This window comes from Sorex araneus, chromosome 8, assembly GCF_027595985.1.
Source record: "Sorex araneus isolate mSorAra2 chromosome 8, mSorAra2.pri, whole genome shotgun sequence".
NCBI lineage: Eukaryota > Metazoa > Chordata > Mammalia > Eulipotyphla > Soricidae > Sorex > Sorex araneus.
This window is the reverse complement of record NC_073309.1, coordinates 43,033,864-43,047,966: the sequence shown is the minus strand read 5'-3', so window position 1 is coordinate 43,047,966 and position 14,103 is coordinate 43,033,864. Positions and strand designations below refer to the sequence as shown.

Sequence of the window (14,103 nt, the reverse complement as noted above, 5' to 3'; positions counted from 1 at the left end):
AGCTCATGTGCCTGAACAAATCAGTTCCCCTTCCCAGCCCAGCATTTTATGGCTTTTGGTCCTGAGGAGACAGCAGCTGCCTCAACATAAGGAAGGATTTTAAAATAATCTATCTGTCCAAGAATGGAACTGGATGCCAGGGGGAGGAGGTAATAGGCTCCCTTGGCTGCTAGAAGTGGTCAAGCGGAGGCTGATGAACATCCCCTGGGAGTGGGAGGGATTCCTTCACTGGATGGCACTCACAAGAGGACAAGTTACTATTTCTGAGGGAACACTGGTATAGGGGCTTTGAGATGCCAACAGCATTTACAGCAACAAGATGACCAAATCCACACATAAGACCAGTGGAGAGCACACACTTTCTCATTAACTCTAACTCTTTTACTGGGCTGTTACATGTCCTAAGCAATAGCCTGTGTGCCTCCTCCCCGCCCCCCAATCCACCCCCATTCACCAGTGACTAAAAGATCAAAGTCAATCCTTAGGATAGAGTAGGGGAAGGGCGCGCAAAGAGGAGGATGAGAGAGGAAAGGGACAAGAGGGGCAAAGAGGAGAGCAGAGCGGAGGGAAGGGAGAGGAGAGAGATGGAAGAGAGGCAAGAGAGCTATCAGTCTCTAGCTCTGATTAACCATTACCATGAGGGATTATGGTCTAGTATTTTTAGTTCTGGGGTTTTGGTTTTTTTTTGGGGGGAGAGTTTGGGGCCACACTCAGAGGTGCTCGGAGCTTATTACTGCTGGCTCTGCACTTAAGGATCACTCCTAGCTGGGCTTGAGGTGTGGTGCCAGGGATCAAACCTGGGTCAGAGGCGTATAAGGAGAGAGCCCTATCCACCGTACTATCACTTTGGCCCCTGTTTGCTCTCTCTCTCTCTCTCTCTCTCTCTCTCTCTCTCTCTCTCTCTCTCTCTCAAGCTGTTATTTTATTTTGGTTTGGGGGCCACATTTGGCTCTGTGCTCTGGAATCACTCCTAGCAGTACTGAGAGAGTCGTATGCGATGCCAGGGATCAAATCCTGGCAAAGCAAGCACCTTACCCACTGTAATATCTTTCTTGGCCCATAATTTAAAATTTTTGTTTGTTTTTGGGTCACAACTCAGGGATGGCCAGGGCTTACTCCTGGCTCTGCAGCCAGGAATTAATCCTGGCAGTGTTCAAGGGACATTATGGAAAGCCGGGGACGGAACCCTGGTCACCCGATGCTATCTCTGCGGCCTCCAGTCTCTTCTTCTAGAGGAACCACAAATCTGGATGTTAGAATAAACCCCCCTATTTTTATTTTATTTTGGTATCTTGGCTATACCTGGTGTTGGCATGGGTCGCTCCAGGTTTAGTACTCAGAATTTGTTCCTGGTGTACTCAGGAGACCAGGAGGTGCCAGGGATTAAACTTTATCAAAGCATGTATTCAGCCTTTTGCACTATTTCTCTGGCTCGATCCTCCTACTTTTTTATTTTTATTTCTTGGTTTGGGGTCACAATTGGAGGTCCATGGGAGCTGAGGATCCAACCTGGACCTCTTGCATGCAAAGCACATGTGCTTAGCCCACTGACTAGCTCTCTGACCCATAACCCCAAAGTCAGGCAATCATCCTTCCCTCAGGATTTTCTGGTAAACACACCTATAAGCCAACCTAGTACACAGAGGAAATCACTGTAGAGAAACCTGGTGTATAAAGAAGGACTCAGATAATCCGTGAATACGAAGGTGATTTGGGGAGCTAGTCACTATTAAAAAAGCATCCCAGGGGCCGGAGTGATAACACAGCGGGTAGAGCGTTTGCCTTGCACGCGGCCGACCCGGGTTCAATCCCCGGCATCCCATATGGTCCCCTGAGCACTTCCAGGGGTAATTCCTGAGTGCAGAGCCAGGAGTAACCCCTGTGCATCGCCGGGTGTGACCCAAAAAAGCAAAATAAAATAAAATAAAATAAAAATGCATCCCAGGGGTCTGGAGAGAGAGCACAGCGGGTAGGGCATTTGCCTTGCACATGGCCAACCCGGGTTTGATTCCCAGCATCCCATATGGTCCCCTGAGCACTGCCAGGGGTAATTCCTGAGTGCAGAGCCAGGAGTGACCCCTGTGCATCGCCAAGTGTGACCAAAAAAAAGAAAAAAAAAAAAGCATCCCGGGGGCTAAGATGTACCTCAACAGCAAATCATGTGCAAGGCCCTGGGGTTCAATCCCTGGTACCACAGGAGGGGAAATCATTCCTAAAGAAAGAGTTCCAAGGACTTCTGGACAAAAGGATGCTGGGTCTGACAGTAACCAGTGAGGAGAACTGAAGGGCCAGAAGCCTCCAGCTCGGTCCTAGTGACAGGTTGTGGTGGATCTGCTTGCCAAATGTTCTGTCTTCTGACCACAGCTCAGAGGTCCTCTGGCTAATCAACCATCATTCTTGGCCCTAGGAGGGGGCAGACATAGTATCAAGCCTGGCCTAGGAAAGTCTTCTCTAGATGTTTGTTGAAACTACTGAGGGAAAGTCCTCAGGGTTGCTTCGTTGATACCATCTCTTCTGATGCTACAGGCTGCCACTTCTGCCACCTCACAGTGAGAGTCCATTTCAGAATGCCATCTGTGCTAATGAGAGCAGTCAAGGACGGGAAGAAAAGGGAAGACTAGAGGCCAGAGTAATATAGTACAGCAGACAGGATACTTGCCTTACATAGGGCCTACCCGGGTTTGATCCCCAGCACCCCATATAGTCTCCTGAGCCCTGCTAGAAGCCGGGTTCTGAGCACAGAACCAGGAGTAAGTCCTGAGCACTGCTGGGTGTGGCCCCGAAGAAAAAAGATAAATAAAAGGGAATGGGAAGGGAAGCCTATTTACATCACTTAAGACCTGGATCCCTTCTACTCTACCCATCTCACCCCGGCCTCTGCAGTTACACAGACCAATAAACTTTTTCTTTTGGGGGGAGGTATGGAGAGGGGAGAACCACATCTGGCAATGTTCAGGGCTTACTCCCAGTTATGTGCTCCGAGATCCCTCCTGGTGGTGGTGCTCCAGGGATCATATGTGTTGCCAGCAATTAAACTGGTGTCAGCTGCATGCAAAGCAACTGCTTTACCTGCTGTACCATCTCTCTGACCCAATAAATGTTTTTAGGCTTGAGTTTGAGTTTGGTTTCCAGCATGCCAAAGTTGAAAAATCTGCGGCCAGAGTACAGTGGGTAGGTCTTTGCCTTGCATGTGGCTGACCTCGGTTTGATCCCCGGCACCCCACATGGTCCCCAGAGCAAAACCAGGAATAATTGCTGAGTGCAGAGTCAGGAGTAACCCCTTGAGTATCACCGGGTATGACCCAAAAAGCAAAAACTATAGCACTGTCTTCCCATTGTTCATTGATTTGCTCAAGCGAGCACCAGTAAGACTTGTTGTTACTGTTTTTGGCATATCGAATACACACGGGTAGCTTGTCACCATGCGTAGTGCAGGCGGGATACTCTCGGTAGCTTGCCAGGCTCTCCAAGAGGGCCAGGGTAATCGAACCCATGTCGGCCGTGTGCAGGGCAAATGCCCTATCCCTCCAACCCAACTATTCCCATACAAAACAGAATTCTGGTCTCTTCACCATGTTACTTTAAATTATTCCCTGACTTTGAGTAAAGTAACCAGAAGGGGGCCTCTTATGGCAAAAGTGTCTCAAATAGGGCTGGGGAAAGAGCACAAGTGGTAGAAAGGTGTCTAATGAGTTTGATCCCTGGTACCTCATGGCCCCCTAAGTATGGAGAGGCCTGAGCATCAAACTTTCAGGCTGCACAGTTGGGCCAAGTGTGATGCTGGGGAACTCAGCAGTAAAGCACTTAGTTTGAATGTGTGAGGCCTTAGATTTGATCTCTAGCACTAGGGGTAAAAAGAAGTTTCCAACAGCCAACCAGCTCTACTATTATATTTGAGGGGACACTTATCTTGCATGCAAAAGGCCTGGGTCTGAACCCTGGCATCCTATATAGTCCCTTGAGCACTGCCAGGGGTTAAGTCCTGAGCGCAGAGCCAGGAATAACCCCTTAGCACTGCCAGGTGTTGTCCCAAAGAAGCTAAAAAAAAGACCAGGAAAAACTACTGCCCAGGGCATGCATGCTCCTTCCTTGGTCCCAAGCAGCAGGAAGGTGCCCAGCCAGGTGCTGATGGAAGTCAGCTCTCAGTTCCCATTCAGAAGCAGCTAATGAGTTTGTATGACCTGGTTGGAATTTGGGCTGATACTTACTTACTGTATTGACCCCTGGCAAGTAACTCAGTTTCCACAGTGAAACTTATAGTAAAAATGAAACAATGTACATAAAAATGCCTGACATGACTACATACATCATGTAATGTCATGCACCATGCCTCATAAGCTCATTTGATCTTAGATTCTAAAAACTACACCCCACCAAAAGGAAAAAAAATTAAAAGGGATTGGATACATAGTATAGTGGGTAGGGCACTTGACTTGTAAGCAGCCGACCTGGGTTCAATTCCTGGCATTCTGGATGTTTCATCAACCCCGTCCAGGGGTGATTTTGAACGGGAGCCAGGAGTAAGCCCTAAGCATCATTGGGTGTGGCCCCTAAACAAAAGTAAAAGCGAACCAAAAAATACTGGAAACAAAAAACTTTATAATAATCTATTTTACATATATGGATATATTATCCTCATTTTATAGATAAGGAAGCTGAAGCACAGAGGGTAAGTCACCTGTCCAAGACTGCACACAGCTCAGATTTACAAGGCCAGGCAATCAGGCTTTACAGCTCATTTGTTCCTGAGAATAAAGATGCAGTCTCCAGTTAACTCCCCCGTCACTGAGTAAATTGGGTCTAAGGATACACCATTCTCAAGAATGCCAACATCTCAGGACACATAGGGGGTCCGATTGGCTTTTCTGTTCATTCCTAAATACTCTACAGCCCCCTACACCCCTAATTTTGAGGAACTCACACTTCCAAGAACAAGACAATAGGTTAGTAAACTAAGTTTAATTCATTACCCTGCCCAAAAGAGCAGAAACCACAGGAGTCCCATTTCTCTATTGTAGAAACCATTATTTTCAGAAACTGCCTCCAAACATACACAGAATACGAATACTATTGCCTCAACAAAGGAAGAGGCTTGTGTATGAATGGGGAGGGGAAAGGAGCAGGAAAAGCTGAGAAGGACCTCCTGGTAGTAAGCACTGCCTGGGGAGCCTGGGAAAGCTGGGTTAGAGGAAGCTGGTGTTCCTTCCCTCACCCCTCCCCATGTGTCCATCTGGTTTGTATTCTCTATTCTGAAACGCTAACCTCCCTTTCTGAAATGCTAACCTCCCCTTCTATTACTGCTAGACATCTCCCGCTCTCTCTTCTCTATATTCTTATCCTCTCACATGGAGAAAAAATAAACTCCTGTAGATTCAACTATCAACTCTGTGAATGCCTAAAAAAAAAAAAAAAGTTTTCTTTTAGTTCTTTTTTGGCCACACCTGAAAGTGCTCAGAGTCTACTCTTGGCTCTGTGCTTGGGGGTCACCCCAGAGGTGCTCAGGGGTCCAGGGATTTCAGCTAGGCCTCCCACACACAAAGTTTATACTTAGTCCCTGAGTTTCTGGGCTTGACAACTCAATTTTCAAAGTTATCCTTTGACTCTTCCTCTCCCATTAAGATACACTTGTCTGGTCTTACGAAATTTTTTTTTCCTCCTGGTTTTTGAACCACACCCAGTGGTGCTCAGGGCTTAGGTCTGGCTATGTGCTCAGGGATCGCTCTAGGTGGTGCTGACCTATGGGGTGGTGGAAATCAAATCTGGGTAGCCACCATACTATCACTCAGGCCCCTCATTCTTTTTTCTTAATATCAGCAACCTGCCCTTCTTTTTCATTCTCAAATTCAAGTGGTTCCTGGACCAGACTGCCCTGGGTGGAGACAGAGCGCTGCTACTTACCACCTGCGTAATTTGGGGCACATAATTCCACTTGCTGTGCCTGTTTTCTCGTTTGTAAAATAGGCTTAATAACAGTACCTACTCAAGAGCTGTGAGTTACAGAAGCTTTCCTTCAGTCGTTAGTCTTCAACATTAGCCTGACTCTTCTCTCTTTTTTTTTTTTTTTGCTTTTTGGGTCACACCCAGCGATGCTCAGGGGTTACTCCTGGCTTTGCACTCAGGAATTACTCCTGGCAGTGCTTGGGACCATATGGGATGCCGGGGATCGAACCCGGGTCGGCCGTGTGCAAGGCAAACGCCCTACCTGCTGTGCTATCGCTCCGGCCCCTCCTCTATTTTTTGAATCCCATCACCAAGTCCTGTTTAATCTAAACTCCAAATGTGTCTATTTTTTGAGTAGCACCCCATATTTATGTCACTTCCTTTCTCATCTGGAAACTGTACTGCTCCCAAACTTGCTTCCTCTTCCCATGATTGCCCATTTTCCTTATACAAACCAGTGAAGTATTTTTAAAAACCGCTACTACACACACACACACACGCACGCGCACACACACACACACACACACACAAATTTTGTTCTGGTTTAGGGTCACACCTGGCAGTGCTCAGGGCTTACTCCTAACCCTGAGTGATCCTACTCAGGGATCACTCCTAGTGGTGCCTGGCAGAACTTATGGGATACCAAGAGTCAAACTCAAGCAAGTACTCTCCTGGCTGTACTATTGTTCCAGCCCCAGGAAGGTCTTTGGCCTGATATCAGGGAGCAAATCATCCAGAAACACACAAAATGCAAAATCCATGAGAAAAGGGCTGGAGCAATAGCACAGCAGGTAGGGCATTTGTCTTGCATGCGGCTAACACAGGTTCAATTCTCACCATCCCATATGGTCCCCTGAGCACCGCCAGGAGTAACCCCTGTGCATTGCTGGGTATAACCCAAAAAGAAAAAAAAAAAATCCATGAGAAAAAAGAAGATGGTGGTACACTTCCCATTCCTGGCACAGCACTGAAAGGAAAAAAGCCCCCCTCCAATTAGGGAACATCCCCATCTTGCAGCAGTCCTCTCTCCAAATACAACAGTTCTAAGATCAGAACTCCCCACTCTCCTACCCTCCTGATCCTTAGGTTATCAGGCTCAACTGTCATCTCTTCAGAGGGAACTGATCCCACTACCAGGTGTACACTGGCTGCTTCTCATCTCACTTTCACACTATTTACTGCTTTAATTCCTTCACAGCCCATACGACCATCTGGTTTCTTTTGTTTCCATAACCTCTTCATAAGAAGATCATAAACCCCAGGAGTTCCGTGACTTTGCCTATTACATTTATGGTTGCATAGCCTCTCCTTAAATTGCTGAATTGCTGGACATATTTCAGAACAGCACACACTAAGGCTGAAGAGATAGTCCAATGGGTAGGGCATTTCATTTGCCTTGCACACAATTGTACCAGGTTCGATCCTCAGAACCCCCTATTGTCCTCTGAGCACTGCCAGTAGTTTATGAGTAGAGAGCCAAGAGTAATCCCTAAGCACCACTACATGTGACTCCCCCAATAACCCCCCTTCCAAAAAAAAAAAAAAAAACCAGAATAGCATACTCTGTATACTGTGACTTGCCTTTGATCAGACTAGTCAACAAATTTGCAACCAAAAAACAAAACAAAGCACAAAGCAATCTAACATTTAACTTTCTTCCAAAGTTCTGAGCTCTGGACATCATTAATTAAAAATTTTTTTTTTTTTTTTTTTGTTCTATGGCACCAGAGGATCAAATCCAGGGTCTTCCACTTGCAAAGAAATTAAGTAACTTGCCACAGGTCACAAAACTGGTAAATGGTAAGGTGGGAAGCATAAGCCTCCGTAGGCCGAGTCTTCATAGCCACTGTATTACAATGTGCTATTGCACTCAACCCTGTCTGAAGAGAAGATCCACCTCTGATTCATTGCATCAGCATCCTGGGATGCACAGGTCCCAGAGCCCTTATATTTTTGTCACCTGTCCTCAGTTTCATCATCTGTAAAATGGAGATAATGGTAGTTTACCATCCTAATCAGGTTCCTGTGAATATGACCAGACAACCCTGTGAAGCATTTAAACAAAGAGTGGCAGATAATAGTTACACAATGAGTGGTATGTGTTAATAGTATTACTGCGTGGGTCACTAAAGAGCAGCTGATGTGTTTCCTCTGTTCTGTCCTTTAGGCGAAAAGAGTGATCAGGGGATGAGAGGTGAAGGGTTCCTGCTCTGACCTACAGAGCTGCTATTTCCTTTGTTTGCAAAGCTATGCCCCACTGCCCCACCTCCTGTGAACCACCACCTCGTCCAATTATCCCCTTTTCCTGGAAGACGTTCCAAATAAGGGGCTCCTTCTCTCAATGCAGAACTCCATAGCACATGATCTGCACCTGCATTCCGTTCCACATACTGGGCTAGGAGCGCCCTGAAAGCAAGGTCCAGTCTGGGATTTGTTTCTTGTTCTCAACCCGGCAGAAACAAAATCCCTTGAAGAAAGTGGTGAGCCATGGGATGACCCAAACTTATAAAGGCTGGGGGGCAAGGGCAGGGTGGGGGATACAAAGCTAACCAGGATAAGATGAGGCAGGTCACCCAGGATAGGCACTGCCATAGGTCTGAATAAGGAGACAGCACAAAGAAAGTCCCACAAAAAAGAGCAGCAGGTGGGGTAAGCACGACAGGCAAAGGGAGCTGGGGGAGATGATGATGTAGTGAACTAGACACATTCCTAGCACTTCCTAAATGCCCAGGCCAGTGTAGATGAGAGGGCAGTGCATGAAAAACTTCCTGGGAGGACCACAGGGCACTCAGAGAAACACAGTGGAGGGGCTGGAGCAATAGCTCCGAGAACAGGGTATTTGCCTTGCATGTGGCAGACCAGGTTTGATCTCCAGCAACCCATATGGTCCTCTGAGCTCTGTCAGGTGCACTCTCTGAGCACCGAGTCATGAGTAAGCCCTGAGCAGAGCCAGGTATGTGTGTCCCCCACAAAAAAAAAAAAGAGAGGAAGGAAGGAAGGAAGGAAGGAAGGAAGGAAGGAAGGGAGGGAGGGAGGGAGGGAGGGAGGGAGGGAGGGAGGGAGAGAGAGAGAGAGAGAGAGAGAGAGAGAGAGAGAGAGAGAGAGAGAGAGAAATAATGGGCAAAAAGTCACAGAGTAGGAAGACTGGAGAGTCCCCCTCCGGGGGACCATTCCCATGGGGAGATAGGGACCACAGAGATGCTGTGTTCCAGCACTGGGGACACAGGATGGAGGGGAAATCAGCAGGAAGAAGCTCCAAGGAGGATCTGAAAGGGAACCATTCAAAGACAGAAAGTGGAGCAATTGCTCCAAGGGTGGATAACACTACAGAAAAGTCAAGAATGCCTCCAAAGAGGCTAAAGAGGGGACACAGAGATGTTATAGAAGTTAGCATGGTTGCCTGACTGACCACCGACCCTGGTTTGATCTCCAATATCGCATATGGCCCCCCTAATACTGCCAGGAATGACCCCTGAGCCAGGAAGAAGCCTTGAGCACCCAAACCAGGAGAACCACCAAAAAGAGACCAGGGAATCTTCCTCACAAAGCAACTTCCCAAAAAATGAGGCCACAGGCACACCCTGAGGAAACTTGCAGTAGCTTTCAAGAGAGAAAAGGATTTCTCTCCCAGAAAGTCCAAATCAGAGTTCCAGTGAGAGAACTGGTCCCGTGCCAGGACAACCTGATCACTCCCAACACCCAGTGATGCTCTGGCTGCGCATGCTGGACCAGGAGCCATACTCGCTGCCACACTCCAGAGGATGAGAGGAGGCCCACCAAGGAGAAACTGAAGGCGGCTTCTGAAAGGAAATGGGGGAAGCCCTCAAGTCTCTAGGGAGAATGTTATGGGACTTTCGCTATCTGAAGGGAAAAGTTGGCACTTCAAAGGATGAGGGTGTCTCCCAAGCATCTTTTGTGGGGAGCCAGGCTCCCTCATGGTACTCGGGTGATGGAGGCACTCCTGGCGTTACTCTGCCAATCACTGAATATTACAATGCTCAGCCGGTGATGTAATGCTTCTCAGGTCCCCACCACAGTTATGCATGCCTGCTAGGAGGGCTATGTGGCACTGAGGATAGAACTCAGGGCCTTGAGGAAAGAGCTCAAAGGGCTGGAATTGCATGCTTTGCATGTGGAAGTCCAGGGTTTGATCCCTGGCACTGCATGGTCCCCAGCACCTCTGGGAGTGATACCCAAAGTCTTACTATTCAGAGTGGCCCCAAAACAAAGAACTTGGGGCTGATGAAACTACAAAGCCTCACATGCACTAACCCTAGTTTGATTCCCAGCACCACGTGGTCCCCTAAACATTGTGGGATACATCCCTGAATGCCCCTGAGTAACACCAAGGAGGCCTGGCTAATCCCCAATACCACAGGGCCCTGGCAAAACCACATTCTTAGGCCCTTGCACTGAGCCAATGACCTGACTGGTCAATGCAAGAAGGAGCTCCCGGCCTTCTGAGGTGGGGATGGGGGTGTGTGGGACCATTCACTGTGCCCCTAGGGTGTGAGCATGGGTTGAAAACATGAGAGAGACTGAGGGGTTCCCAGAGGTGGGATGCGGGAGGTTTGGCAACATCACCTCTATGTAGGTCTAAAAGGTGCACCACTTGAGACAGTGGCCCCTCCAAATAAAGAACTTTATACCTGAGCTTTCCCCTGGTCCTCTCCAGGACCCTTGTGTAAGAAGATATAGGACCCCGGAACAGTACTCAGTGGCACTGCAGGTCCTGGGCAGCACTGCACCACAGAGCCTCACACTGAACCACTGAGTCTCATTGGCCAAATACCCCTGGAAGTGGCCTGGGGGCTCCAAGTGTCGCCTCAAACTCCCCTCACAAAACATTTTTTTAATTTAAAAGGGATTATGAAAGCTCTCGTTGTGGAGTGAGTCAAGAATATTGGGGGCTTTTGGGAGAAGCCAGCTCAGACTTGAGAAGGAAGCCCATACCAACTTCAATGGAGGTGAGATGTAAATAGGGGGTCTGAGAGGGCCCTGGGTCGGTTTCTTGATAGGGCATTGGTCTGGTGGAATGGGAGGAAAGTCTCAGGCAGGGTGGGGCATGGAGCCATGGATGAAACAAGGGTTGGGAAGAAATCTTCCAAAGGGCTCTGAAGGAGGTGTGGCTGGGCGTGGGGTGACAGAGGAGAAAGAGCTGAGAAAGGGGGGCCCCCAAAGGGAACATGGGCACACGAAGGCAAGGCTGCTTAGCAAACAGGGGCCAAGTCCTGAAAGATGGAGGCGGAAGCAGAGGTTCATCTCTTATTAAAGGGTTGTCAGGAATTTGAGGAAATCTCTAGGAAAATCGTCGAGTAAGGCAGGAAAGGGGCTCAGGAGGCTCTGAGGTTGCTGCATCTCTGGAAGGAATTCTTCCAGACTATCTCATAAAAGCCTGAGGTGGGGATGGGAATTGTGTGGGACTCCTCGCTGAGCCTTTGGGGTGTAACAGGGATTGAAAATTGCCTCTTCTGGGGCGTGAGAGGGACTGAGGGGTTGGTTCCCAGAGGTGGGGAGCAGATGTGGTGACATCACCTCCATGTAGGCCTAAAAGAGGGGATCTGTGGGGTTATTGAAGGTGGGGGCCATCTAGAAACTGACTCAGAGCCACATGATGGAACCTTTTGGAATCCTGAAGAAATTTCTGGAATATGTAGTGAGGTGGCTGGCAAGGAGTCTTTTTTTTTTTTTTTTTTAAGGGAACTGGGAGACGCTTTTGGACTGTAGGAGGGTTCAGAGATTTCCAGGGAATTTCTAGATGAGTTATTTGGAACAAGGGGGTCTCAAGGGAAGATTTGGGGGCTCTGGGAGGCACATCTTGGGGTAATGGTGTTTAGAGACATGAAAAGGCTTGCTGAACCGAAGATCTGAGGTAATCTGTGGAGGGGGCTAAAAGGATGACTATGGGGACCTGAGGAAGGGGTGATATAGGGCATTTGGGGGTGTCTGAGGAAGAACAGCAAGTGGGGATGGGTGAGGATGGTTGGGGCCCCTGGCCGCATTCTCCAGGATCTGGACGGGAAGGGCTCTGTGATCGGTGGAACCAGGAACGTAAAGGCTGCAAGGCGATGTCTGGTATGATGGGGGGGCGCGAGGGAGGGGAAATTCTGGGGCTCAGCGATGGGGAGGGCTGGGTGGGGGCTGCTAGGCGGGTCTCTGGGGGAGATTTCTGGAATGTCCGAGGCTGGAGGGGATTCCGGGGGGCCTCAGCGGGGGCTCTGGGCGGGCGAGGTGACACACGACGGCTGTGCAGCCGAGTGGCCTCGGGGGAATCCCTCAGGCGGGAGGGGCAGGAGGCGGAGGATGGGGGTTCGGACCAGAGGCGGGGTGCGCTGGGGCTGCCATTTCCCAGACACCGGGCGGTCTCCGGAGGTCGGGGGCAATGGGAGGGATGGTGGGGCCGCCGGAGAGGGGCCCTGGGGCCGAGGCTCGGGCTCGGTGGGATTGCGACTCGGGGAGGTGTCCTGTGGTGATCGGCGAGGGGGGGCCGTGAGGGAAAGGCCCCCGCCCAGGGCCCCCGGCGATCCCCAGGCAGCGAGGGGGTTTCGGAGGGAAGCACGAGAGCGGCCCGAGGGGCCGATTCGGGGGGCTCGGCCGGGCCGGATTCTCCAGAGGGCCGGGACCCCGCGCCCCCGCCCCACCAGGCCCGCTCTCGGCGCCCGCCGCCTCCCCGCGGCTCGGGGTCCCTGAGGGGGCGGGGCCGCCCGCGCGGCCTGGGGCGCCCTGAGGTGAGCCCCGCGCGCCCCGACCCGCCGCCGCCCCGCCGCCGCCCGGCCCGGCCCGCGACTCACCGCCTCGGCCTCCGCCGCCGCCGCCGCCGCCGCCCGGGCCTCCTCAGGCCACCGCCGCCACCGTCGCCCCCTCTCCGGCCCGCGAGCTCCCCTCCCTCCTCCCGCACCGACCACCGCCGCCGCCGCCGCCGCCGTCGCGCTGCGTCACCGCGCCGTGCGTCACCGCCCCTAGCCCCTCCCCGCCGGGGCCGCCGCGCGCCGGCATTAGCTCAGGCCGGGGTGACGAACGGCGCGCCCGCCAACGGGCGGCGAGGGCAGCCCGAAGGGCGGGAGGTGTGCGCGGAGCCAGGCGGGGTCCCGGCCGCGACGGGAGCGCCGGGGGTTGAGCGAGGCCCCTGAGGCCCGCCCCCTGCGCCGCGGGATTGGCCGGCCGCGGGGCTGACGGACAATCGGCGCGGCTAGGGCAGGGGGCCGGCGGAGGGGCGGGGCGCGCGCGGCGTTGCTAGGGGCAACGGGCCCGGCGGAGCCTGGGATTGGACCTCCCGTCCCGCAGAGGGCAGTCTCGCCTGCGTCTCCCTCCGCGACGCGGAGCTAAGTCACAATTTCTAATTCTGGCGTTCAAGGCCCGACACCCCGCCCCTCCGCGGGTCCCACCTAAGCCCCGGGCGCCGCAGTGGCACCCCCCCACCCCCGCCCACTCCCCTGTCGGTCCCTCGGGCGAGTCCGCTGCTGGAATTTCTGCTTTTTTTACCGCACCGCTCCCTGCCTCAGTCTTGTCTCTGGCAAGCAGGATTAGGACGGAATTCGAGGCGATGCCTGGGGAGGCAAGCGCTTGGCCCACGGAGGCCTTCAATAAATGGGAGTGGTCATCTGATGGCTCCAAAGACTGCTGGATTAGAGCCGGGGGGAGGGGGTGCTCGGATGATTCGCTCAGGCCCCGGTCCACGCTGTCAGGCAGGGGTGGAGGGTGGAGTGCGAGGCTGGGTGTGGTGGGAGGTGAACGCGACCCAGAGGGTGGGCTCCTTGCGGGACTTTGGACCTGACCTGAGGGCCTTAGGAACCCGGGGAAGGGATTGCTTCCCGCGAGTTGTGATTTGAGGATTTGGCGAGATGCTTTCAATTTCTACTTGGACACGTTAGAGGCCATTAGAATTAGGTGGGCCTCGGGGAAGGGGAGGGGTTGAGGGGCGTTTGCATTGGGGTGGATTTGGGGAAGAGGTGGAAGTAGGGATTGGCTGGTCACAGAAGGGGAGAGGAGAAATTAAGATGAGATGGGACCAGAGAGATAGTACAGTGGGTAGGGCGTGTTTGCCTTCACAGGGTCCACTTGGGTTCCATTCCTCCCTGCACACCTATGGGGTCCCCTGATCACCAGGAGTGGTCCCTGAGTACAGCTGGGTGTGGCCCTAAAACAAAACCCTCAAAAAGTCCT

At 51.7% G+C, this 14,103-nt stretch overlaps 1 protein-coding gene across 1 annotated transcript in view; it reads right to left on the bottom strand.

Moving 5' to 3' along the window:
- The window catches only part of SAMD4B (sterile alpha motif domain containing 4B), a 44,943-nt gene extending 32,059 nt beyond the window's left edge, over positions 1-12,884 (bottom strand). Inside the window, exon 1 of the mRNA XM_055145086.1 lies at positions 12,732-12,884. The gene's annotated coding sequence lies outside the window, so the exon portion shown is untranslated. The remainder of the gene's footprint in view (positions 1-12,731) is intronic.
- Positions 12,885-14,103: the final 1,219 nt, after the last annotated feature.